Source organism: Petaurus breviceps, unplaced genomic scaffold, assembly GCF_028583685.1.
Source record: "Petaurus breviceps papuanus isolate PSGF00001 unplaced genomic scaffold, PetGlider_PUasm1.0 90792, whole genome shotgun sequence".
In the NCBI taxonomy this organism is placed as follows: domain Eukaryota; kingdom Metazoa; phylum Chordata; class Mammalia; order Diprotodontia; family Petauridae; genus Petaurus; species Petaurus breviceps.
The window spans coordinates 2,238,305-2,263,895 of record NW_027187347.1 but is presented as its reverse complement, the minus strand read 5'-3'; the positions used below and the strand labels follow the sequence as shown (position 1 = coordinate 2,263,895).

Sequence of the window (25,591 nt, the reverse complement as noted above, 5' to 3'; positions counted from 1 at the left end):
TGCCCTTTCTATAGAAGGTTCTTAACAATCTACCTTCCATTAGTAAATGGTTGAATTTTAACTTCCTTATATTTGATAGAATTTTTCTCTTTATTCTCTATAATTATGAATTTATACAATGTCTTCCTTTAAACAAGTTTTATCTTTACACTGATCATAGGGATCTACAATGCTGAGTGGGAATCTACCTTTCTGATCATGTAGTTCAATTCATGAGGCAACTGAGATCTAAGGAGGTTACCTAACTTGCCTAATGTGACACAGATAATTAATGGTAGAACCAGGCTAATTCAGTTGTTGGTTTGTTTTTTTCCATTCTATCACATGTCTTCATTCTTCTCCAGATTTTCAATCTCCCTTCATTGAAAATGTATTTAGCTGACCAATTGTGTCTGACTCTATGTGACCCCCATGGACAAAGTCCATGGGGTTTTCTTGCTAAAGATACTGGAATGGTTTGCCATTTCCTTCTCCAGCTCATTTTACAAATAAGGAAACTGAGACAAACAGGGTTAAATGACTTACCCAGGGTCACACAGTTAGTAAGTGTCTGTGGCTAGATTTGAACTCAGGAAAATGAGTCTTTCTAACTCCCAGCCCAGTACTATCCACTGTGCCACCTAGCTGCAAATCTATCTATCCATCCATCTATTAATCTATGTATGTATGTATGTATCTACCTCTCTATTTATCTGTCTACCTACCTATCTATCTGTACTATATATGATTAATGTAATATACTATATTCTTATAGTGATATAAATGTACTAAGTGCCTACTATTTGCAAGGAACTAGGAATACAAATATGAAACAAGATAGTTATTGACATAAAGGCACTTAAATTCTTATTGACATAAAGGCACTTAAAATCTAGCAGGGGGGGATGGGGCATGGACACAGATAAATATCTTTAAAATGGGGCAAAGGAGAGGTTCAAATAAAGTGCTATGAGGAACCCGAAGGTGGAAAGAAAAATTCTAGCTGAGGAGACTTATATACTTGAATACATAAAGAGTGTTCAAAAGTCTTACTATAGTTCTAAGCTATTAAAGCTTTAATGACCTCTAAGTTATTAAAGCTCAAAACTACACTATGATTTTTAGAACACTAAGTATATATACTTTTGGCACCATACTGTTTATACAGGTGTTGAAGAAAATTGAATGGAAGTTGTCAAGAGTGAAATCTACAAAAAGCTTCTGCAAAATACAGTGTTAGTAATCTTGATGTCTTGGATTGGGTAAGAATCTGAGAGTCCAGTAAACAGGGTAGGCAGGCGTCAAACTGACTGAGGAAGTTGGTGGCCTTTAGAAAAATTTCATCACCTCTTCAGGAAAGGAGGGAGGAGGTTTCTTGCCTTCTACCACTATTTTCCCAAAGTTTATTTTGGCAATTAATGAGGCTGTCTAGAGCCATTCCATTCATTCATTCATGAGTTTACAATTTTCCCCTAGGTGTTTGTTGTTGTAAAGCTAGGAGCTGCTGATTTATAGCAATACTCAGAAATTTACCAACACAGGAATGCACACACATAGTCATTCACATTTAATCAGCTTGTGTTTCACTTGCCCAACCCTAAGATTTGAATTACCCTCTCACATTTAAAATATGGTACTTCTGACAGTGGTTATGATTATCTTTTCCCTTCTTAAAACCTTAGCAACTTCTCACTAAATAATTATTACTATTTTATATTTGTTTACATATATGCATATTTTTATATTTGTTAATTTTTAAGGAACACACATCCATGTATATTTCATGGAAATTATTCATTGCACATGTATATAAACATTGCAAATTAAAGGGCTGATCTGATGGCAGAAATAAATTGAGGGCAAGAAATGATGGAGAGGTCAACCATAAAATGGATTCTTTCTAGGTTGCAAATGAATAGCATTACAGGATTTCTATACAGATATCTCACTTTAGCTCCTACTCTACAAAACAATTTTATGAGCTGTTCATAAGAAAAGGCTTCAAGGGACAGCTAGGTGGTGCAGTGAATAGAGCACCCACCCTGGAGTCAGGAGGACCTGAGTTCAAATCCAGCCTCCGACATTGAACACTTACTAGCTGTGTGACCTTAGGCAAGTCAGTTAACCCCAAATGCCCTACCTTCCCCCCCCTCCAAAAAGCAGGGGGAAAAAGGCTTCAAACAAGTGGCATCACAGATCGGGCATTCCTACCAGATTACAGTGTCTGCCAGAGGTTGTAGGGTTAGTCAGTCAAAGCAATTCTATGTGTTCAAGGTCAAGTAATCCTTTTCTCCTCCCTCTCCCCACACTTGGCAATACACCATGATCAAAGTAATCAGGTTAAATGTCAAAACTTCTGAAAGCACTAATATCTCACCAACTTCCAATAAGAGCCCTTCAAACTAATATAAAAGTTTATAATCAATAACAGTACAGATGTACCCTCATAAGCCAGGAATAACCTGTGAAAATTGATGACTGGTGAGGCAACAACCTAAGGATGATTGTGCTTTAGAAAACATGAACACATATCACTCTGGATCAAAGGCTTTACTGACATCAATAAAAAGGGTGAAATGGAAGAATCAACATGCCTGGCTTCTGTTGGAGAATTTTCAAAGCTTTAGATATATGAATGACCAAAACACCAACTCCCCCCAAAATTGTTACAAAATTTTAAAGCTTATCCAACATCTGCTTATGGGATTTTTCACCTTCAAAAATGAGAGTCCGTATGGGTATAACTAATGGTTTGGTTTACATCTATCCTGAGTTCACTTATTTAGTGAATTTTGTAGTGGGAGGAATCTTTATGGTTTATAGTCATGTTACTCCATAACAGGGCTTATTTATGTTACAGCTTAAAATCTGCAGATTTTGAATGTTAAAAAAGAGGGTGAAATATGTTACAAATTTAATTCTAAGAAATTTGTTAACTTTAAGTGGAAGTTCCAGAGTTATACAGCACTGTTTTTCATAGAGTATAGTATTAGGTGCAACTAATTATTAGGTGCAACTAAGTGCAACATTCTTAAAGGGAAAGTGTGAAAGAGGTCTTGCTATCAGAAAGAGTTTGCAAAATCTAAAATTCATCATAAAAGAATTATTTCCATCTTGAGTAGTCTCATTTTCATTCTTTAAATATATGAGAAATTAACAGCTAAATGGATAGAAAGCTATCTTGGTTAAAAAGGAAATAGTGAGGGTAGGAAAGGGAGTGGGGAATCAGAAAGGGGAAAATACTATTTTTTAATTTAAAGTTCTAGGTATGAATATTTTAAATAGGAATTACTGCATTCTTAGCAACATGAGACAAAATGGCAGCAACATACATTTCAATACTGGTCAACTAAATTTGTTCATCTTCACACTACTTTGTAAATTTTATATTCTAGCTGTATACACCACTATTTTCTGGAATGCCCTCCCCCAGTCCTCTCCATTCATTTATGGCCTAAGCTTTCATTAGATTTAAAAGTTCCTCGAGGACAAAGGCTATTTTTTGCTATTTTTTTTTTTTATCCCCAGTTCTTGGCACAGTGCCTAGAACATAGTAGGTACTCATAAATATTTATTAACTGTATTCAAAACCCTCCTACAATCTTTTGTGTTATGAAAATGTTGGAAACAAAGTGCATGCCTATTATCAAATGGTAGTTCAACAAATTGTGGTATATGAATGGGATGAAACAGCTCTTGTGCCAAAAGAAATGGCAAGTATGAGGAATTCAGAGAAACATGGAAAGAAATACAACTGATACATGGTGAAGTACACTGAAGCAGGAGACAGTTACACATTACAGCCACAACAATAATGTAAACTGTTTTGTTTAAACAGTTTTCTTTGTTACAAGATAAGGAAAATTAGGAGGAAATGACTGGAATTAAAAACTCAAGAAATTAATAAAACAAAATTGCTTCTTAAAAACATCTCACCTGAAATGGTTTCTCTAATTGATCTAATCTGAAACCCGAAATCTCACTACCAACTACCACTCAGGTACTCAATTTGTACTTCAGCAGTTTACATCACTAAATTAGAGAATCCTATGTTGAGGCTAGAAAGACACTTAGGGATCATCTGGCCTTAATTCTGAGGAGCCTGAGGTCATTGGCTACATAACACATGTGCAAGTTACTTAACTTTTCTTGGCCTCACTCCTCAATTGCACAAAATGAGGAAGGGTGGACTCAATAACTTCTTTTTTAAATATATTTTTTTGATTTGGGGGGGGGGGGAATTGAGGTTAAGTGACTTGCCCAAGGTCACAAGGCTAGTTTTTGTGTTAAGCGTCTGAGACTGGATTTGAACTCAGGTCCTCCTGACTCCAGGGCCAGTGCTCTATTCACTGTGCCACCTAGCTGTCCCTACTAAATAACTTCTAAATTCATTCCTGCTTAAAATTTTGTGATTGAGACCCCATGGTCAAGTGATTGGCCAACAAAGTTTTTTGCTGATAACTCTCACTTCAACATTCCAGGCATCAGACCCCACTCCCTTAAATTAAAATTATTTTGCTCACTTAAAAGCTTAATGAATTTTTAAGCGAGATATCACTCCTCACTAGTTGGTGGTTGCTTTTTCAACCAACAAGAAAGACAAGATTACTCTCTGCAGCTACTATAGAGATACTGAATTCTTGGATATACCCTGACAGTGATTTTTGAGTAGAAGAATCTTCAGAAAAAAAAAAAAAGAGAAATTTGCCAGTACATATGAATAAAGTCAGATATAGCCAGAGTGAAAGGTAACAGATGGTATACTACACTGGCACTAACCTAACATAAAGAGCCATAGGGGAAAGGTTCCAGCATATTGGGTAGATATCCTATGAAGTATTTATAGAGAGACACATCTAAGAGTTACACAAGATGAAAAGGCAGGGATGGATAGCAATCTGTGCCACTGGAGGGTGTACAAACATTGATGAGACGTCAAATCCAATGAAATCTAAGCAAGTTTCCTGAAATATCTAAATAGAATAAGATTTTTTTTTCTTTTAACATCATTCTTCCACCATAGACATTCAGTTCCACAGATAGCAACACTTTTTTTTTGCCGCCTAAATATTTACAACTACCAGTCATGGGCAGAACTGCTCTTTGCAATCTCGTATGACTCTAATAAAATGTGTGAACAGTTTTTACGCTTCACACTTTATTTTACACAGCTCGAAAGTCTTTGGGGATATCATTCTAAATATGTTCCTGGTCTTGTCCATTTCATGGTCTGAACTGATTTTCTTTGTTGAATTCAACTGTTCACCTATTTTCACTGAGCAGCAAAAGGAACTTCTCCCTCCACCATGACCTCCCTACCCACACCCCACCCCAAATCCTAAAGAACATGCTGGCGTAGTACAGTCAGAATAACCCGAAAGTTCCACTGGATGGTCTCCAGTGAGTAGAGCAACAGAAGTGAAAATTCAACTTATTCTTTTGGCCCTGAGAATATCGTTTTTTTTTAACGGTATTCCAGTTGGTAGCATTTAAGTTGGAAGTTATCAAAATTCAGCAGGAGAATAACCAATCTTAGTCCCAGAAAAAAAAAAAGATGATAAAAATACACTTCCTTCCCCTCAATAAAGAGGTGAGGAGGTAACCCTACAGTTTTATATACTGTCAAATATCAGTGAGTTAATAAAAAAGCACATATTAGGTATGTTTTTTGTTGACTGCTTATGTTGCAGGGTTTTTTTTTCCTTTGTCTCAGAGGAGAAATCAAAGGAAGATATATGGGAAAATGACTATAATGTAAAATATGAGAGGCATTAGCATAACTATGAAAAAATCTGGCAACAAACTGTGGGTTTTAGTGATAAATTTTATATAGAATTTACTACTGTGGCAGTGAATGTCTAATCTGAATGCTTATTTTGATTTCTTTATGCTACTGAATTCAAATAACTTTTGTTGGAAAACTGCAGAAGCTCAGCTGAGTCAAAGAACATATTTCAGACAGCTGCTTTGTGTTTGTGAGACTAAAACAATCACAGTTTGAGTAACAGCAGGTTGTACAAAGAGGAAAAAAAATACATACGAGAACAAAAATATCGGTCAGTCAAAATATGTTCCAAGTATCATTAATTGTTCCTGAAAATAGGGAGTCCTACAAAGGAAATTGTTTTATATTGATTTTTGTAAAACAGAATGTCTTCACAGAGACTATCTGGTGATGAAAATGAAATCTAACTACAAGGTGTCCCAAAAGTTTTAACACAGTTTTAAGCTATTATTAAAGCCTCACTAAGACACTGGAAATAGCCTGTACAGTTGCACAGAGTAAAATCCTATTTATCCAGAAATCACTCTTGGCACCTCAGGTCCCTTCATCTTTAAAACAGGGTTATACTAGATCATCTCTGGTTCTTTTCAGCTCTAGGACGACTGATTACTCCCTAAGTAGGAGCCCAAATTAAAAAGTGCCATTTTGCACAAACCTTTTTAACATAAAAGAGACAAATTACAACAATAATCTAATGTAGGAGTAAACAAATTCCATGGGGTGTCCTGAGAGGTTCATATATACTTTGCTAAATCTCCTAAATTTTCTATATCCACAATAACCACGGATCTTCATAGCAATAATTCTGAGACGCTTGAAGATATTCAATTATATTTACTTATTAAGACAAGAAATGAGTTACTGTATATTACAAGATTAGGAATGAGTGTTGAAACAAAAAGGAATTTCTAGTTAATACTAAATTACAAAGAAAAACATTTAATTTGACTGGAATACTCCATGGCCCTTATGTTTTGGTTAATAAAATTTTACTGTAATTTTCATTTTCAGAAATTTGGGGGTTTTTTTCTTCCTCTTATCACACCAACTACTCTTTGGTTGATTAGATAATTTCTCATCATCGATTAGGATAACTAAAATTGATATGAGACATTTAATAAATCTATTTTCATATATTTGAGGAGTCCTTGTCTATAAATGATAAGATGAGGGCATTTTCTAAAGAGCCTCTGTTGGAGAGAGCTTTTCAAAATACAGAAACTTCAGACCCCAATCTCCAGGTGCCTACAGGAAACTTCCTTTTATGGACATCATCATCTTCAGAGCTAGCATTTCAGAGTTTCATTGTTTATGAAGACTTTAACAAATAGTATTTTATTTGATCCTCCAAACAAACTTGGGAGCCATTACTATAACCATTTTACAGATGAGGAAACTGAGGCAGGCAGAGATTAAATGACTTCCCCAGGGTACAAGTACGGCACTCCATCCACTGTGCTATATATTCTGCTAGCACTTCAAACTAAATAGTCCAAAACAGAGCTTGTAATCTCTCCCCTCAACCCTACTATTCATTCATCCAGAGTCCAATGTTTGAAACTTTATTGCTCTTTGATTATTCCATTTCACTTCTCTAATAAAACTACATGAATATTGGATTTAGAATTGAAAGGGGTCCTGGTGGTCATGCAGTCTAACACAATATGTAACAGAAGACAAAACTGAGGACCGCTGAGGTAAAGTAACTTTCCCAAGGTAATACAATTACTCTGTGACAGAGGAGATTTGAACCCAGGTTTTCTCACTCCAAATTGAGAGTTTTACCACTTCCCAAATCCTGTATCTGTACTACTGATCACATCTGTCCCTTCCTCTCTCTTCCCATTCCTACCATGTCAGTACAAGTTCTCTCAGCCGTCCTCCTGGTCTACAGCAATAGCATCCCCTTTTTATCTCTTTCAGTTCAGTCAGCCAGCATTTAGTAAGTGCCCACACATGCCAGGCACTATGCTATGCTAGGGACACAAGGAAAGGCAAAAGACAGTCTTTGCTCTTGAGCTCAGTCTAACAGGGAGAGAATCTGAAAACAATTACACACAGACGAGAGAAAATCAGTAGAGGGAAGGTAAGAGCACTGAGGGGGATTGGCTGGGATTTGAAGGAAGCCAGAGAATCCAGGAGGCAGAAATGAGATGAGAAAGCATACCAGCATAGGGAATGTCCAGTAAAAACGGCTAAAGAATAATGATCTTCCTCATCCAAAGATCTCACAAAGTCACTCCTTGGTTCTAACACCTTCAGTTGCTCTATATTGTCTAATGAATCAGATTGAGCTTTCTTTGGCTGGTATCCAAGGTCATTCACGAGCCACTCTTGTGCCTTTCCAATCTGATGTTCAGTACTAAAAGCTCTAGCTGAAATAGATGGATTATTGTCTGCTCCCATGATGTGTGTTGCCGTTGGGAGCATGGGTGCTTATATGATTAGCCATGACTAGAAGGTCCTCCTTCTTGCCCGATGCCTATTTAATTCTTATCCATCTTTCAGAGCATACTCCAAATACTATTTCTCCTTTGATCCCCATTGCCCACCCTCCGTGAGCAAGGGGAGAAGGGGAGGAATGCTTGAACCTTATCTTGCATTTGATGTTCTGTCTCTTAAATAAATTTTCAAATTATTGTGCATAATAGTTAACTGTATTTATTATATCCCCTTATAAAACTTAGAAGCTCTTGAGGAAGATCACTTTGACAGCTAAGTAGAGATGAACTGTAACAGGAGAGAAACACGGCAAAGAGATCAACAAGAATACTACTGCAATAATCCAAGCATAAGGTGCTAAGAACCTCTACCACAACTGAGGGATATCTGAATTATACACTGTATCTATTAATGCCAAAATGGAATTGATATTATATAACTGATCCATTTAACAGCTAGTCTCCTATGATTAGACAAGTAAAATGGCAGGGTAGATAAAGCACTGAACTTGGCAATCAGGAAGACCCTAGACATTTAACAGCAGTTAACACTGGGCAGATCATTTATTGTCTCAGTTTTCTCACCTGAAAAATGAGAGAGCTAGACCTCAGAGGTTTAGACTCTAAATCCACAATCTTATGACTACTGTTAATTATGGAATTAGCAGAAGTTAAGTAAAAGGACTTGTCCAAAAAGGCTTACAAATTCATACTTCACCATGTCTTTTAAAATCTGTTTCTTCCTTTCTAGCCTCATGACTATAATAATAAGTCTGGCCTTTAAAATTTCATGTTTATTAGTATCTCTCATCTTTCGTTGTGTTTCTCTTACACTTCCTTCCCCTAATATAGCTTTTTTTTTTTTGGTGACTTGCCCAAAGTCACACAGATAGTAAGTGTGTCAAGTGTCTGAGGCCGAATTTGAACTCAGGTCCTCCTGACTCCAGGGCCAGCAGCGCTCCTTTCACTGCGCCACCTAGCTGCTCCCCTAATATAGCTTTAAAGATCATAGGATAAAGTCTAAACTTCTTAAGACTGTCATTTAAGGACCTCCAAAGTCTAGCCCTAATCTCTTCTCAGCTGAATTTCTCCTCCACAAATTCCTTACTCAAGTCTAATTGGTTTACATATCATTTCCTCAAAACACTCCAGTACTTTCCACTCTCCCTACCTCCTAAATGGGGAAATGGATTAAGTATTTAAGTACCCACTATGGGCCAGGTTCTGTGCTAAGCACTATACAGATATTATATTTAGTACTTGTATTTGTACTTGGTCACTAGCTGTAAGATGCTTAGTACAAAATCAATATGCTAGAAGGCAGGTGCTATTATGGTCTCCACTTTTTCTTTTCATAGCTGAGGGTAAATGGGATATCCCCACTACTGTCTCCTACTCACTTAAATGAAACGCCATTCTTCAAGGCCTAGATCAAAATCTATCAGCTCTTTAAAGCCTTTACTGACCACTCAAAGCTGAAATCCTCTTTCAAGGCTCTAAATTCCTACTGTTCTTAGATTTTTTTTTTACCATTCATTAGTCAGTAATTATATACTGCACCTTGTACCTACTGCTGTTCTTGTCGTAAGACTATTAAGTTGTATATAGTTATTTAACTCTATTTGTATTTGTATCTTATCTCCCGAATTTTGTGACAGCAGGAACTCTCTTGTATCCTTTTATATAAGGTTCCAAATAGTACCTAATAAAAGACCTTTATCCATAATAGGGAGTTAACAAAAATCAATTTCAGTTAAAAGAAACTGCTACTTTGACCTTAAACCAGATGGCTACTCTTGAGTATATGATTTCTGTTAACTATTCTAATATAAATAGAAGCAGAAAAACATTATACATTAAAAAGAACAATAGAGTGTTTTGGTTTCTCACTTGGCAGATTCTCACTCTCCTTACTTTGAAGAAATTGCAAAAATCTCCAGTGGCCCTTCCATCTTTCTTTTTCTTCTCTTTCTCCCATCTCCCTAAAAGATAAAGGAGATGGGCCCACTCAAGGACAGGGAAGAAGAACCTTTCTATTTTTTTTTTAAACTCTCACATATGCCCAGAAAAAGCAAAAAGGAAAAGCTAATACAAGTAAAAGATCAAAGAAAGGATGTTACCCGAGAAGGAGAAAATATCTTTGTCTCACTCTCATCAACCTGGGATCTTAACTAACTACACATTATGTAGTGTGTACACACACACACACACACACACTGAACTGGCTTTGAAAACATTTGAATGCAAATTATATCAAGCAAACAAATATCTATGGCATCATAATTGAAAATATTTGAAAAACATACTTAAATTGTCCTTTGAGGAGACTCCAAAAAAAGGTCAAAGAAAGAATGTCCATAAATATACTTTGGCTTTTTAGGGCAACTGTTTTGATAACTATCCTGTGAAAACAAGAATCCATTTGACCCCTGGCACTGTGATCTAGAACATTTTAACCTGGATGTTCCAGATCACTTGCTAGTGTTCAAAATGGTTCTTAGCCGTTGGAAGGTAACTGATGACAACGCAAACTCCACATTTGTGGATAGCTCTATGCTCTGGAAAATATTAATAAACACTGACATTTTCAGGGTTTTTTCCAACATATTGATTGGTTTTGATGATCATTTTTTCCTTTTTTTCTTTTTCTTTAAGAATATTTGTTATATGGGATGAGAAGGTGGACAGACACTGGGAGAAATTTTAGTGATGCATAAAGCAACATATATCGATTAAATTAATTTAATTACTCAATAAAATATGTTTTAAAATAATATTTCCACATATACAGCGACTACAGGTACTATAAAATGCCAAGGATGATAATATGCAAAATCACAAACTATAATCACCTTGTTACATTTCTGTCATTGCTTCAAAACATTTCTCCAACCTCATAGATTTTTCTCTAATAAAACCCATGCTCAAAGACCTTTATCCCAAATCTTCATGACTGTCTGTGGTAGAGATAAGGTTTCCTTCCTCAAAAATACATAGTCCTCTTACTATGGCAATGTGTGGCTGTGTTATGTCAAAAGCAAGTGTTTAAGAGATTTATTTTTTTCCAGTTCTGCAAAATCAAGTCAATCTTCCTGAAATGTGAGTTTTAACACCATGATAATAATAAGAAATCTGCTTCAACAAAACATCTAATCATTGTGTTTTGCAAACTACACAAATTCAGCATTTAACTAGTTAGATGCAAAATATAACACTTCTCAGTCATTACCTCCTAGAGAGAGGGAATAGAAAAGTAGAGATTATCATTTTACCCAAACTTCCTTTTCACAGACCTGAATTTAAGAATTATTTTAAATAAAAGACTCCTTTTTATGTAATTTACAAATCAGATCTCAGTTCAACTACTCAAAGACTAGGACTGCCACCCCAACCGAATAAATCCCATCCCCCAAATTATCTTATGTTTGGATATTTTGTCAGATGACACAACTTTTTTTTAATCTAAAAAAGTAGTCTTAATTGAGCATTTAAAATAATACACAATGGTGACATATGAAACAATAGAAGCTTAGCATTCCCCTTGATAAGGCTAAAAGATATCTAATAGACCTTTTGTAACATATAAACAATTAAGACATTTGCACTTCTCTGGCATCTAACCATGTTTGGTTTATTATTATGGTTGTTCCTAAGAAAAACAAATACAAATATTTTCTTAAGTTAAATCCATTATAGAATTTTAACAGAAAGAATTACTTGGCTCCCCACAGATGAAAAGTTTATATTATATTTATATGTTAACTGATCTTTCGCATCTTCTACAGAACTATAAGAAATGTAAAAATTAATTTTAAAAAAATTATTAAAATAATAATTCTTTATGCTTGCTACAAATTAGACTTTATGAGGCTCTCCTTTTCAGTCTCTAAGGATACAAAATATGAACATTCCTCTGAAGCAAGAATGGTGGAGATTTTTTTCTGTAGTACTTTGAAATATGTCTCAAACTAGATTAATAACATACTAAAGAAATTAATATTACAAAAGAAATTTTGATCACTGATAAATGAAAATATTAATGAGACTACTTAACAGGTCAAGCCTTTTACATTAATCAAAGACACAATATAAGAGCTGTTACATTATGCTCTCATATCATGAGAGTTATTATGTCAGGTAATTTCCTCTAGTTGTTCCTAATTTATAAACATAAAGAGTGTTTTCCCCTCTGCATTCCAGAGGAACTGAAAGTAAGTCTGTTTTCCTAGAGATATGATACTAGTACCCATCTCTTTCTAGTTTTGGACTTGTAATACCATATGTTTTGTATAAATAAGTTTAAAACAGCTCTTTTTCCATTATGTTGCCTAAGCATTGAATATTCACCTTGTTGCTAGTTTATTGCATAGCAGGTGTTATACTGGGAAAGGAGGAAGGAAAGCTGTTTTAAAATTACTCCCTAAAATACACATTCCAAATATATATTTTTTATAAAAGTAGATAATTTAAGATAAACCTCTCCAATCAAGAGGTTATATTGAAATATCAGGTTTTTCCCCCTTTCAATATGCATTTATTAATTCAATATATGCAAATAACTATGCTGCAAGGAAAGCACTATAGCAAAGGAAAAGCCTACTCAGCCATGACAAATTTAAGAAGGGATGGTACTAGTCCATACAGAGGAAAACAATTACTATTTCTCTGTGACCTTGTTCAAGGCATTAACTTTGCATCTCAAGTTTCCTCATCTGTAAGAGAAGGGGGTTGAAAAGATGGCTTTTGAGGTTCTTTCCATAAGGAAATGAATTAACATATATAAAATGCCTTGCAAAACTTAAAGTGCTACATAAATGCTATTGTTATTACTGCTGCTATTATGCTATAAAAATACTTATAGCAGTCTTCTTTGATCAGAAGTAAAGTGGGTGCCATCAAATGTGGAATGGTTAAACAAATTATGAGAGGAATGTAATAGAATATTACTGTTCCATAAGAAATAAAGAAAAAGGCATGGATTCAGAAAAACATGTAAAGGCCTAAATGAACTGGTTCAAAGTGAAGTGAGCAAAACCCGGGAACAATTTTTACAATGAGTTTGGATTCAGTCAAAGAGCCACACTTGAGAACCTAGAGGGTCATGTATGGCCTCCATGCCACAGGCTCCTAGCCCCTGGACTAAACTATTGTAAAGGAAAGCGGTTATGAAAGACTTAAGATCACTAATCAGTGCAACGACCAGTCAACCCTGGAAGACTGATGGTGAAGTTATTTCTCCCTCTTGGCAGATGGGTGATGGATTGTAGGTGAAGAATGAAAAAAAAAACATGTTTTGACTAACTTGTGAATAAACTTGTGCTTATGGATACTTATTTATGACAAGGAAGAGCATTTAGAAGAGGAGAGGAGAGAAGAGTTACTACAAAAAAAAGGAGAAAAGAAAGAATGTCAATGAAACAAAACATATAGAAGAGAACAGAGACAATTTCAGGAGGGAAGAGTAAAGCAGAGTCGATCTGGCACCACTGCATTAAATTTGATACTTTAAAATACAAATAATCTAAAAGTAGAAGAGATTCATGGTTTTATATACATTTTTTCTCTTCTTTGTATATTAAGTATTCTTTCTCAAAGTTCCTAATTTTTAAAAAGAAAAAGAAATATAAGGATGATTATATTTTCATTTGGGTAGGTAGGCCAGAGGAGGCTTCATGGTAGAAACTAAGCCTTGACGGGAGGGACTTCAGCAGGTACACATGGATGACAGAATCCATTTCACCTACGTAAGTGGTGTGGTGAAGAGGAAGTAGGCAGGACAGGATAGGACAAGGAAAAAGTGCAGAAATCAAAATAGTAAAGTTGTATAAAGAGTTAGGTATTTTTGAAGCAAACTGTGTAAGTTTTTCAAAGGTTATTAGGAGCTAATAATTTATTTTATATGCAATAAGGAGTCATTGAAGGTTTTTTAATAGAGGAGTGACATGTACACTCAGACAACAACATGAAAAACTGATTGAGGAGATAGACTGAAGGTACGAGGTTAAGGTTGTATTGTAATAGTCAAAGCAAGTCTGCTAGATTAAATAAGGGTAGAGTAGAAAGTTGTTAACATATGATAGGTAGATAGAGAGATAGAGAGATAGAGATAGACAGACAGACAGATAGATAGATAGACAGACAGATAGATATAGAAATATATGGGAATCTATAGATATATAAAACAAGGAGGTAAAATTAACTAGACTCAGACACAGAATGGATATAGGAAGGGAGAGAGAGAGAAAGAATCAAAGCTAGAGTCAAAGTCAAAGTGCAAGGTGAAAATTACTGATGTATTATAATAGAGACTTAAAGGATCATCTGGTCCTACCCATCATTTCACAGATGAGGAAACTGAGGCCCAGAAAGATTAAGTGACTTGTCCAAGGTCAAACAATTGGGGAAAAAAGGAAACAAGCATCTGGTAAGCATTTCCTATGTTCCAGGCACTTTATACATATTATCTTAGTTGATCCTCACATTAACAGTGACTTGCCCAGGGTCACATACTAAGTTTCGTATATGAACTCAAGTTTCCCAGACTCCTGGCCCCATGGCTCTATCCCTTGTACCACTATGCTGCCTCAAGGACAGTCAGTGGAAGAGTCAGCACTGCTTGAAATTCAGCACTCCTACTGCTACCCCATGGGTCCCAACACAAAAATAACGAGTCTTTAAAGGGATTTTTTTTAATCCAAGCAGAATTCATAAAAACAAACGGCTAAAAGTAAATACTTGGGAACCTTGAGCAGCAAAAGATTTAGAAAAGGCCTTTGTAAAACGTCCCTCCAAGTCCAGGTGAGTCAGGGGTTACTTAGGCAGGTGCCTACAACAATAGAAGGAGAAGGAAGGTAGAAAAGAGCTCTCTGTGAAGGCTGCCTGAGGAGCATTTCCTTTTGCCCTTTATTGCAGTGAACAGATAAACTGCTTGTTTTTATATAGCACATTAAGATTTGCTAGGCACTTTTACAAACATCATCTCATTGGCTGCTCTGACGATCAAATGAGATCATAATAGTTTTTTATTATTGCTTTAATAATAATATATTTAATTTAATAATAATAATATAGTTGCTTTACAAAAAAGCACTATATTAATGCTCGTTTTTACTATTACTATTATGATACACTGAAACCTGACAAACTATTTCTTTTTGGAAAATGAACATCTAATGTAAGAACAAATGATGTTGGAGGGGGGAAAGGAGGGAAGGTTGAGTTATACCTCCCAGACCAGACATATATTTTAAACATATTAATTATAATTAATATAATAAGTTAATAAGTATCTGAGGCCAATATATATATTTTTAAAATCAAAACTATAAAATTGTATTCTGGTCACTTAGCTCTTCATTGAGATCGCAATGCAAACAGATACGTTATCTTGCCGTATTTTTGCCTATCATGTTCTTCTGTGTGGCTCTACCTTAATTTTAAATATAAGGGGAAAGAAAAAAAATTAATATTCAATAAAGGCTGAGTTCATTTACATGATCTAGCTATGACCTCAGAAAAAAGGCAGAACTGGAAATTTTAGACTTCCAGCTTTAAAAAACAAAAAAAGGTTACATTTAACTATTCTGACGTAGTTTTCAGGTAGAAGCTGAGGTGAGAATACATGCTACCACTTTGTGGAGAGGTCGCCAACTCCCTAAGAGTTTTCCTTTCTTCTGCTAGTATGAATCAGCAGAACCAGTTCTCAAATTCCGGCTCTACACTCCCTTCCTCTAATGCCTGGTCTTGCTGAGCCCAAGTAAGAATACTGTAAAAAACCCCACCGGAATTTACCGGTTTGGGAAAGTGTGCTTCTATTCCCTTTGAGGGCCCAGAGTGCCTCCTCACTCCATTCATGACATCAATGGACAGCCCTGTGTCAATTCTCCCTAACAACCCCTTCATTCTGGGAGTATTTGCACTCACTAAAAGCTGGCTATCTTGCTGTGAGTTCCATGTTTCCCTGCACAGGGCTCTTGGTATTCTGAACCTAAGTCTGTATTAAGACAAAGGGAAAGGAACAGGAGTAAAAGAAGCTGCTGGCAAGGCCAGTATCCACATTAAACAGGTTAAGAAGAGGGTTGAGGTAAGGGAACTATCAATTTCACATTGCATTGCTGTAACTCCTCAAGGGCAGGGGCAGTCTAAAAGTGCCTCAGATACTTATTAATTGTGTGATCCTGGGCAAGTCAGCTAACCTCTCTGTAATTTAGTTTTGTTGTCTGTAAAATGAGGTTTGATGGTCCCTCTGGTCCCTTTTAGAGAAATCTCTTCCTACATAAACCAGAGAGAGACAAGGAAGAATACACAAGGTGGGTCTAGTTTAGATTTTATAAAACACAGTTTGTGGTAGTATTTATTCATATAGTGGTTAACTTAAAGACATCTGTAAAATATTTAAAACATTAAAACGTATTTCAAAAAACAGAGTTTGCTGATCGCATGTTATCACCTCTTAAAATCACTCACCCCATTGTTTTAACTTTTGCTTCTAATAACTCACACTCAATATCTGACATTTACAGAGAGAGACCTTTCCTCAAAACAACTCAGTGGTGCAAAGCATTATTTTCTCAGTTTTCAAGATAATGAAACTTGGACTGAGAGAGGGTATAATTTGCTCACAGTCACCATCCTTGTAAGTGTCTGGACCAGAATTCAAACTCATAGAACCTAATTCTACAGTCCTGCAAGCTCTCTTACTACATTGTATTACTGTCATGGATCAATAAAGGATTCAAGACTTAATTGCTTTTATAGAGATCTTCTTAGAAAGCATGATAATAAATGAAAGGACACAAAATATACAAAGAAGCTTCTGACCATTCATTTGCCAACTGCTTAACATGTTTTTGGGGGCAGGGGGTTATTAAGTTTGGATTAGGGCAGGCTTGCCTCAGGTTTTCAAGGTCTCGATGACTGGCCTTTTTTAAATTTTCTTTTAGCCACAAAGATACAGATTTGCTGCATGCTTCACTTGTCTTAATTCTTAGTAACTAATGGAAACTCACTGGCTCCACAAATTCCCTTTTTGCTAAGGTTCTACGCAGCAATCCAATCTCAGTGCATCATGTACAAGTCGTGCTTTAATACATTACTTCTTGTAAATACCCATGTTTTCTCCAGAGAACTATTCCTTATGATCTCCTTATATAAAAAAGTAGTTTCCTTCTAGAGGAAATCAATAATATTTCTAACAATAGCAGAAAGGTACCACTGGTGCATATTTCCCAGAAAAAAAACACAAGACAATTGGAATATAAAGACTATACAGAAAATCTTATCTGATTGTATATTCATATATTTTACATCTTGCTTTACAACAAGCAGGAAAATAAAGGTCTACCCTGCCCTCTAGTGACTAAGTTTTTACAACTACCTAATTTTTTTTTTTTTAGCATTTACATTTTAGAAAATAAAATATATACATCTGTTGTATATGTCCTTCTGTTATTTTTTAAATGTTTCAATTATTAATATCAATTGCTGGTATGGGTCAATAATTAGCTGTCATAAAAAATAAGGAACTGTTGATAGGTAATACAGTTCATTTTAAAGATGTTTCAACCAAATGATGCCAGACATAAGATAGACATAAGATCAAAGAGATTTTTCTCTTAAATACCTTCAAATTTTTAATTTTCCCATAATTAAGAGTAGGAACTTATACAACCAAGTTAGAAGGGCTAATGAATTCAATACTGCCCTTCTTTTAAAGTTTCCTCTCTGTATCATTCTTTTCAAAATATTGAACTTCATATAATACATGTCTGTATTCAAAGAAATATAGCAATATTAAAAACTTAACTCTGATTTCAACAATGAGCAACCAAGGGTCCAAATGACTAAATATGAAGAATATTACTCAGCTCCTACCTAGTAAAGAGTGATAGACTCAGAGTACAGAATCAGATATACATTTCTGGATGTGGCTAACGTGGAAATTCGTTTTCCTTGACTATGTATATTTTATTCGAAAGTTTTTTTTTTTTTCCTTTTTCAAAGGGACGAGGGAAGACATGGAAGAGAGGGAAACTAAATGATTAATTGAAAAAAAACATAAAACATGAGGGGGTAAATATAATCTAGCCTTTTAAAAAAAACAGACTAACATGAGTGATTTTAGGGTCCCCCTAAGAAATCTCCCCACCTGTTTGTCAAGGCCTAAAATTCCATTAAAATCAAAGTCTCATTCCATAATTAGAGATAAGAGGTTTAAAATGAATTTTCAGTTTGAGATGACAGATTAAAATGAATATATGTTAAAATGTTATCAGTCAATCAGAGTAAATGTCTTGCTGGAGGGATGAGTTGATGAGCTATAAAGATTATCAGACCCTTGAACTGACATGAAAATACCCGGAAAGATACAGAAACAGTAAGGGATGTAGAAAAAACATTTCTCCGACTGCACAACTTTACATAAAAGTTGGCCTTCAGAAACAAACTTTGAATACAACTTTTTCTTTTTTAACATTCAATTCTTGCTAGAGATGCATAAACTATGATTTCAATTATTTATGAAAGTTTGGGGGTTTTCTGAAATAATAGTTCCTTATAAAAGACCTTTATTCCCATATGATCCCAAAACTGAAAAATCACTATACTTATTTTTGAAGGGCTGGCAATGACATGTACATCAATTAATCATTCCTCCACTCTATAAACTATAATACACATCAGAAAGGTGAGCTGATCAAGAAATATGTCTAGCTGAGCAACAGTGATTTGTATATTGCAGACAGCTAAACGTTTGCTGAATTAAACTGCTTATAAATTTTAAAGAAAGTTTCATCCAGCATGCTGGTAACAAAGTCACTGAATGTACTACAACTTGGGAAAGTATAAGGCAAGGGTGTGTAATCTTTTTTTGGTGTTAACAGATCCCCCTTTGGCTGTCTGGTAAAACTAATGGAGCCCTCTCAGAATAATTTTTAAATTTATAATTGAATAAAATGCTAAACTTAGTTAGAAGTTAGTGAAATTAAAGCTATATATATATATATTTTTTTTTTCCATCCATGTTCACAGACCCTCATCCTCTCCCCTCCCCCAAGTTTATCCACAGACCTCGTCTTTAAACCTCAGACAAAGAACACTTGGCATAAAGTTTAGAGAAAGTAAACTAAACTATACTTTTAGACCATTATAATGTAATACTTTAAAGCCTAGGAAACATTGCACATACATCATTTCAGCTGATCTTCTAAACACTCTGTGAGTTAGGTGTTCCTATTATCCTCATTTTGCAAATGAGAAAACTGAGGCTAACTACCTGAGGGAAAATTTGAACTCAGATCTGCCTAAGTCTAGAACTCCTTTCACTAAAGACCACAAAGCTGCCCCATTCAGAGCTACTTCGTTATAGACAAGCCCCAAAGGGAACTAAATATCTGTTCTCCAAAGATAACATCCCATTATGCGGCTTTGGTCAAAAAGCCAGAAAAATGTCAGTCAACATCAGGAACGGTATTAGAAGCAAAAAGGAAAAGGTATCAGGCTTGTACAAAGTAATCGTTTTGTCCTAAATGACAGTTCCGGTTGCCATGTCATAACAAATGTAACAGAACCAGGGAATGTGTAAAGAGAGGCTACTGAAATGATCATTGTGGGGTTGGTTAGATTGGGGGAGGGCCATATGAAAACCATAAAGGGATTACGGCTCTCCAGGGTGAAAAACAAGAGAGGGTACTGTAGGATCTGATGCCCAATTAAATATCAAAGGGGATCAAGTCAACACAGTCATTCATGGAATCATTCTAAACCACATCTAGATAGCCCCTTGATGCTTAAAATGGACTAATTCAGGGGAAAAAATGAAGTACCAATTTAGGTAATAGGAAATAAACTTATGGAATTTGCTACCTCATGAGGCTGAAAATAAGCTTCAAATAAAGGGTCATGTAACTTCATGAAAGACAGACCCACACTGAGAAGGGTTTTGTGGGTAGATCTCTAATCTTTGAGATGTTAGCTTGTTTTACGTCTAGACTTGTGATTTCATTGATGTAGGGAAATTCCCTTCAAAGCAACTGACTGCCATTTGAGATTGACAGCTCCTCTAGAAAAACCTGGTCTTAAGGTGCTGTCCAGAGCAGAAACACAGGCTGAAAACAGCTGACTCTGCCAAGCAGACCCTATTTGACATCAAGGAAGAAATGCATAACCAGATCAATTTTATATCACTGTCAGAGAGAAAACACTGGTTTCTGTTGACTGCAAGTCTAATTGGCATAATAATTCTTATGAACTTATTTTTTTAAAAATTGGACCTGTTGTTTCAATGATATAGGTCACTCCCTAGAGAAGAGAAATTTATATTTTTGAAAAGTTTCCTTGGGGCAAGGTGAGATTAAATGATTCCAGGTCACACAGACAGTAGCTGTCAGAGGTAGGTATATCTTAACTCCAAGGCCAGGCTTCTACACTTTAAACCATGGTCATAGGTCAGAGGATAATGTTCATGGGATCACTGGATCACAGATTTAGAACTTGAAGGGGTCTGGGAGGTCATTTATCTTAATTCCCTCATTCTACCAATTAGGAAACTGAGGTCCAGAGAAATTAAGTGACTTGTCCAAAGTCACATGGCTATGACTACTGTAGAGCACTCTTTCCAATGCGCTAACCTGCCCACTCAGTATGAAGTATCATACCTTTGTTACTTATAAAGGATTTAAGTAACAGTTTACATTCTGAAAGCAGTAGCTGTAGGAAAAACTCCACTACCCCACCACTCCTGGCCCTTTTAAAGAGCAATTCATTCTTAACTATAAAATCATTATGGAACTCAAAAAGGAGAAAAGTTTGGTTTTTCCAGTTTATGAGTGACTGGAAGAGGAAATAAGAGTTGCATAATTCCACATTTTAAAAGTTTCCTAAACTGACCTGGCTGAAATTATTCATCTCATTTTAGTTTGAAACATATCTCACTTGTAAAATATTCAATATTATATATGGTTATATTAAAAGCACTTTTGGCAAATTTAGTAGGAGTATATGTATGAGTTTCCTCTTCCTTCTCTCCCCTTTAATCAAGAGGGAAGGCAACTGAGGTGCTGCTTAAATTTCTTGGAATGGATGGTGCTCAAAAAAGAATGCGAAAAATGAAACATTAAAAGCCTACCACCTTTGAAAGCTTCTTAACTGACAGACGAAGCATGGAGTTAAAAACTGACCAACCAATGCATGCTGTTTAAAAAAATCTGCCTGGGTCAAGTTATAGGAGGTATTCTGAAGAAAGAGACTGAATTCTCATTGTGGGTCAAATGGAACGATCTACAGGTTCAATGCCTTCACGAAGCCTAAGGATTCAGCTAGGAAATTCTAGCTTGGAAGAGGCAAGTAAAATTAGATTCTAGCCAATATATGCTAGGTAGCGTTTTTTATTTATCTTTAAAATCATGCATTACTTCTGAATTTATGTTTCGTTGTAAAAAAAAATCCCTAGAAATATGAGGTACTATACTTTGTTGATTTGTTGACAAAGGGGGAGGGCAAGACGGGACAGATATTCTAACCTGCCAGGACAGAGGCAAAAGGCAGAAAGAGGGGGTTGCGGGGGAGGTAGGAAGGAAGAGAACAAGTCATCAGAGAATAGTAGGACACATTTCTGAGACTACAAAGTCAAAGTGGTTCAGTGTCCAAGATAATCAGGTTTTAGAGAGTAGTAAGGCTTAGTTTATATTAAAGCTAGAGGTCAAAAACATGCTGCTACATATTTAGCAGCAAAAACATAGTTTGGACATGTTGGTAAATAATTTAAATTTTTTAATAACAATAATGATGCTACTATTTATATAGGGTTTTGAGGTTTGCAAAGCACTTTACAAATATTTTCATTTTATCCTCACAACAATTCTGGGAGGTGGGTGCTATTATTTTACCCTGTTGAAGAAACTGAGGCTAACAGAGGTTTAAATGACTTTCCCCAGCTCACATAGCTAGTAAGTGACTGAAGCTGGATTTGACATCAGATCTTCCTGACTCCGGGTCCAGTGCTCTATCTAGAGTGAGTGACCCACCCAAATTAATATTAGAAAGCAAACTGTCACTGCAGCTAGGTGGCCCAGTGAATAGAGCACCAGCCCTGGAGTCAGGAGGATCCAAGTTCAAATCTGCCTTCAGACACTTAACACTTACTAGCCATGTGACCTTGGGCAAATCACTTAACCCCAACTGCCCTGCCCTCCCCTCTCCAAAAAGCAAAAACAAAAACAAAAAACAAGAACAACCACTCACAAAATGTTGAATATCTTCCTCAAAAATATCAGTTTTCTTGCATTTAATTATGACAAAGGGTTTGGAATAAAAGCACTAAGAAATACAACAATGTGTATAATGTTATGGGTATATTTTCAGTTTTATATTCCAATTATATTTTACAAATTAGGGGGAAATGATATAATGAAAAGCATTAGACTTGGTATAAGGAGGTTAACTCCTCAGCATTGCATCTACGAAGAAGAAACAAGCTAAAGACCTAGGTCTCAGCAGGTATGTTCTAGCTAGGGACAAGATTAGTAAAATTTGATGCCACATAGTCTGTGCTGGATAATGTTGTTTGAAATAAACCTTCTGATGATCATTTTTTCAAGTATTACACCAATTGTATATTTTTTGCTTGCTAATAAATCCTAGAAATATATGGACCTTAATCATGTCTTTTCTACTCCTCTTTTTTTTTCCTTTTAAATTTATTTATTTTTAGTTTACAACATTCAGTTCCACAAGTTTTTGAGCTCCAAATTTTCTCCCCCTCCTACCCACCCCATCCCTATCTACTTCTACCAATCTACAAATCCCTTGGCCAACAGAGCAGTTCCTCATAAGAAGTTGATGTCCATGAAATGTTCAAGTTTTAAGCAGGAATCCCTCAATGGCTTGTTTTGTTAAAATATATTTTTTGCTACGTGAAAAATTATATAAGCTTGTTTAAGTTAGATTAAATAATTTTTTAGGTATTGGTTCTTAATCTGCTGGCCTTAAGAAGTTACATTTTCTCTTCCAAAATTGGTGATTTACTTTAATTCCACAGTATAAAAGTAAAGCTGTTTTCAGTTTTTTGCAAGAAAGTACTATCTCTAACCCCAAGGCAAAGCCACTCATTGCCCAAGGCAGTGAGTAGACCACTTTCATGCTACATGTGTTCTAAAAAGACTCCAGGTACTTAGAATCTTTTCCCTACTAATCAGTGAACTATTAGGTGCGGTGATTGTTTATTAGGGAGCTAATTCCCAATTTCTAGCTACAATTTTACCAATAAAAAAATGTAGATGCAATGCAATGCCCAAACTCAGAAAAAAAATCAGCTTCTCTGTTTTACGGATAGGGGATGGAAATCTGTGATTTCATAAGTATAGGGAACTCCCAAGTGAGGAAGAAAAAACTCCCTACATTAATTCAGGGTCAGCACCTCCCCTACAATTTAGCAAGATTTTACAGATGGGTTGTAGTGTCCAACTAACTTTTCATGACCCCACTTTGAAGTTTTGGTTTTCTTGGCAGAAATGCTGGAATAGTTTCCTACATCATTTTCCATGGACATTTTTTTTACAGATGAGGAAACCGAGGCAAACAGATTAAGTGATTTGCCCAGGGTCTCAATTCATTTTACAGATGAGGAAACTGAGGCAAGCAGGATTAAGTGATTTGTCCAGGGTCACACAGCCAGCGTCTGAAGCCGGATTTGAACTCACAAAGATAAGTCTTCCTGATTCCAAGCCCAGGCTCTATGCACTGTGCTGTCTATCTGCCCTTTAGGGTAAGGGTAACAAGCATTTATTAAGTGCCAGGTTCTTAAGACTTGTTTTTGATAACTGACTAGAGCACCAAGAAGAGGAAATTCCCCCCACAAATGCAGGACAGCACCTTCTCTGAAACTAATGGTTATGCACCAAGGTGTCTCAGTGGATTGAGAGGTAGGCCTAGAATTCAAGGAAGGCCTGAGTTCAAATCCAGCCCTGGACATTTACAGTGTGATCTTGGACATATCACTCAACCCGTTTACCTCAGCTTTCTTTGAAACATTCTGGTAAAACAGGGATAATAGTAGCATCTATCTCCCAGAGCTGTGATTGTGAAAATTAAGTGAGATAATATTTGGGAAGTCCCTGGCACATAGCAAGCACTATACAAAAGCTATAGCACTAAGAGATTTAAGTGAATTGCTCAGATTCAAATAGTCACTATGTGTCATAGGCTGGACTAGAATGAAAATCTTCCTTAATTCTAGGCCAGCTCTCTCTCGTACCTCTAATTGTAAAGAACTCTGACAAACACCTAGATCTATGGAATCAATGCAGAAGTAATGAAATGGGAATTCAGGAGATATTTTAATATAGAGCTGTTTAAATGAGAATGCCAAAACTCTGTGGTTTGAAAATTCATTTAACTAACTTCTTACAAAGGTTATGTGGGAGAATTTTGTTTAAAAAGCCCATAAAGAAATGGCAAGATGCATCATGAAAGGAATGTTATATATTATTTTATTACTTAGGGGGGGTTGAATTTTATCTACTTCAATACACCTTGATAATTGTAATACCAACCAATGGAAAAACAGAATTTAAGATGCTCATTTGCATGCAACAGCTATAATACATAAGTGAAAACTGGCTTAAATATTTCCCCCTTATTAGTGAGGGCAGCCTAAGATATTATTTCTAGATAATGAACTTTCTAATTAGTAGATGCGACCTTACGACTGAAAAAGAAAGAAGTGAGAGAACCACTCACTAAGAGATCCATTAAATATAACTACGGGAACACCAGACTAGGTTTCAGATGATTCTAAATCAGTCTTGCCACAAACTGAGCATGTTATCATGGGGAAGTTACTTAATCTCTCTTGGCTTTAACTTCTTCATGGGTGAACTTCAAATAAAAACCTGTCTGTAATGTTACAAGGCAGTAATGTGACTCAATTTATGGTGTTCAATTGGAAGTCACAATGACCAGAATTCAAATCCTTCTCAGACATGGCTGTGTGAGCCTAGAAAAGCTACTTAGCTTTTCTCAACTTCAGCTTCCTCATCAGTAAAATGGGAATAAATAATACTTTTTTTTTTTTTGCTTTTTGGAGGGGGAGGGCAGGGCAATTGAGATTAAGTGACTTGGCCAAGGTCACAGGACTAGTAAGTGTTAAGTGTCTGAGGCTAAATTTGAACTCAGGTCTTCCTGACTCCAGGGCCGGTGTTCTCTTCACTGTGCCACGTAGCCACCCCTAATAATAGTACTTTTTAAGGGGTTGTTATAAGGATAAAATATTTGTAAGGCATTTACATTAATACTAGACATTACTTTAAGCATCAAAGGAGATAATATTTGGTTCTATGAATTCCCAGGTGTGGGTGAATGCCTCCAACAATGACAATCATAAACCATACAA

At 35.8% G+C, this 25,591-nt stretch overlaps 1 protein-coding gene and 1 non-coding gene across 36 annotated transcripts in view; one reads left to right on the top strand and one right to left on the bottom strand.

Annotated features, from left to right (window-relative positions):
- BBX (BBX high mobility group box domain containing) overlaps nt 1–25,591 on the bottom strand; it is a 363,188-nt gene that overhangs the window by 184,105 nt on the left and 153,492 nt on the right. The window lies entirely within an intron of this gene.
- LOC138147530 (U6atac minor spliceosomal RNA) lies at nt 11,712–11,837 on the top strand. The gene has a single exon (XR_011164836.1). It is a non-coding gene; the product is annotated as a U6atac minor spliceosomal RNA (small nuclear RNA).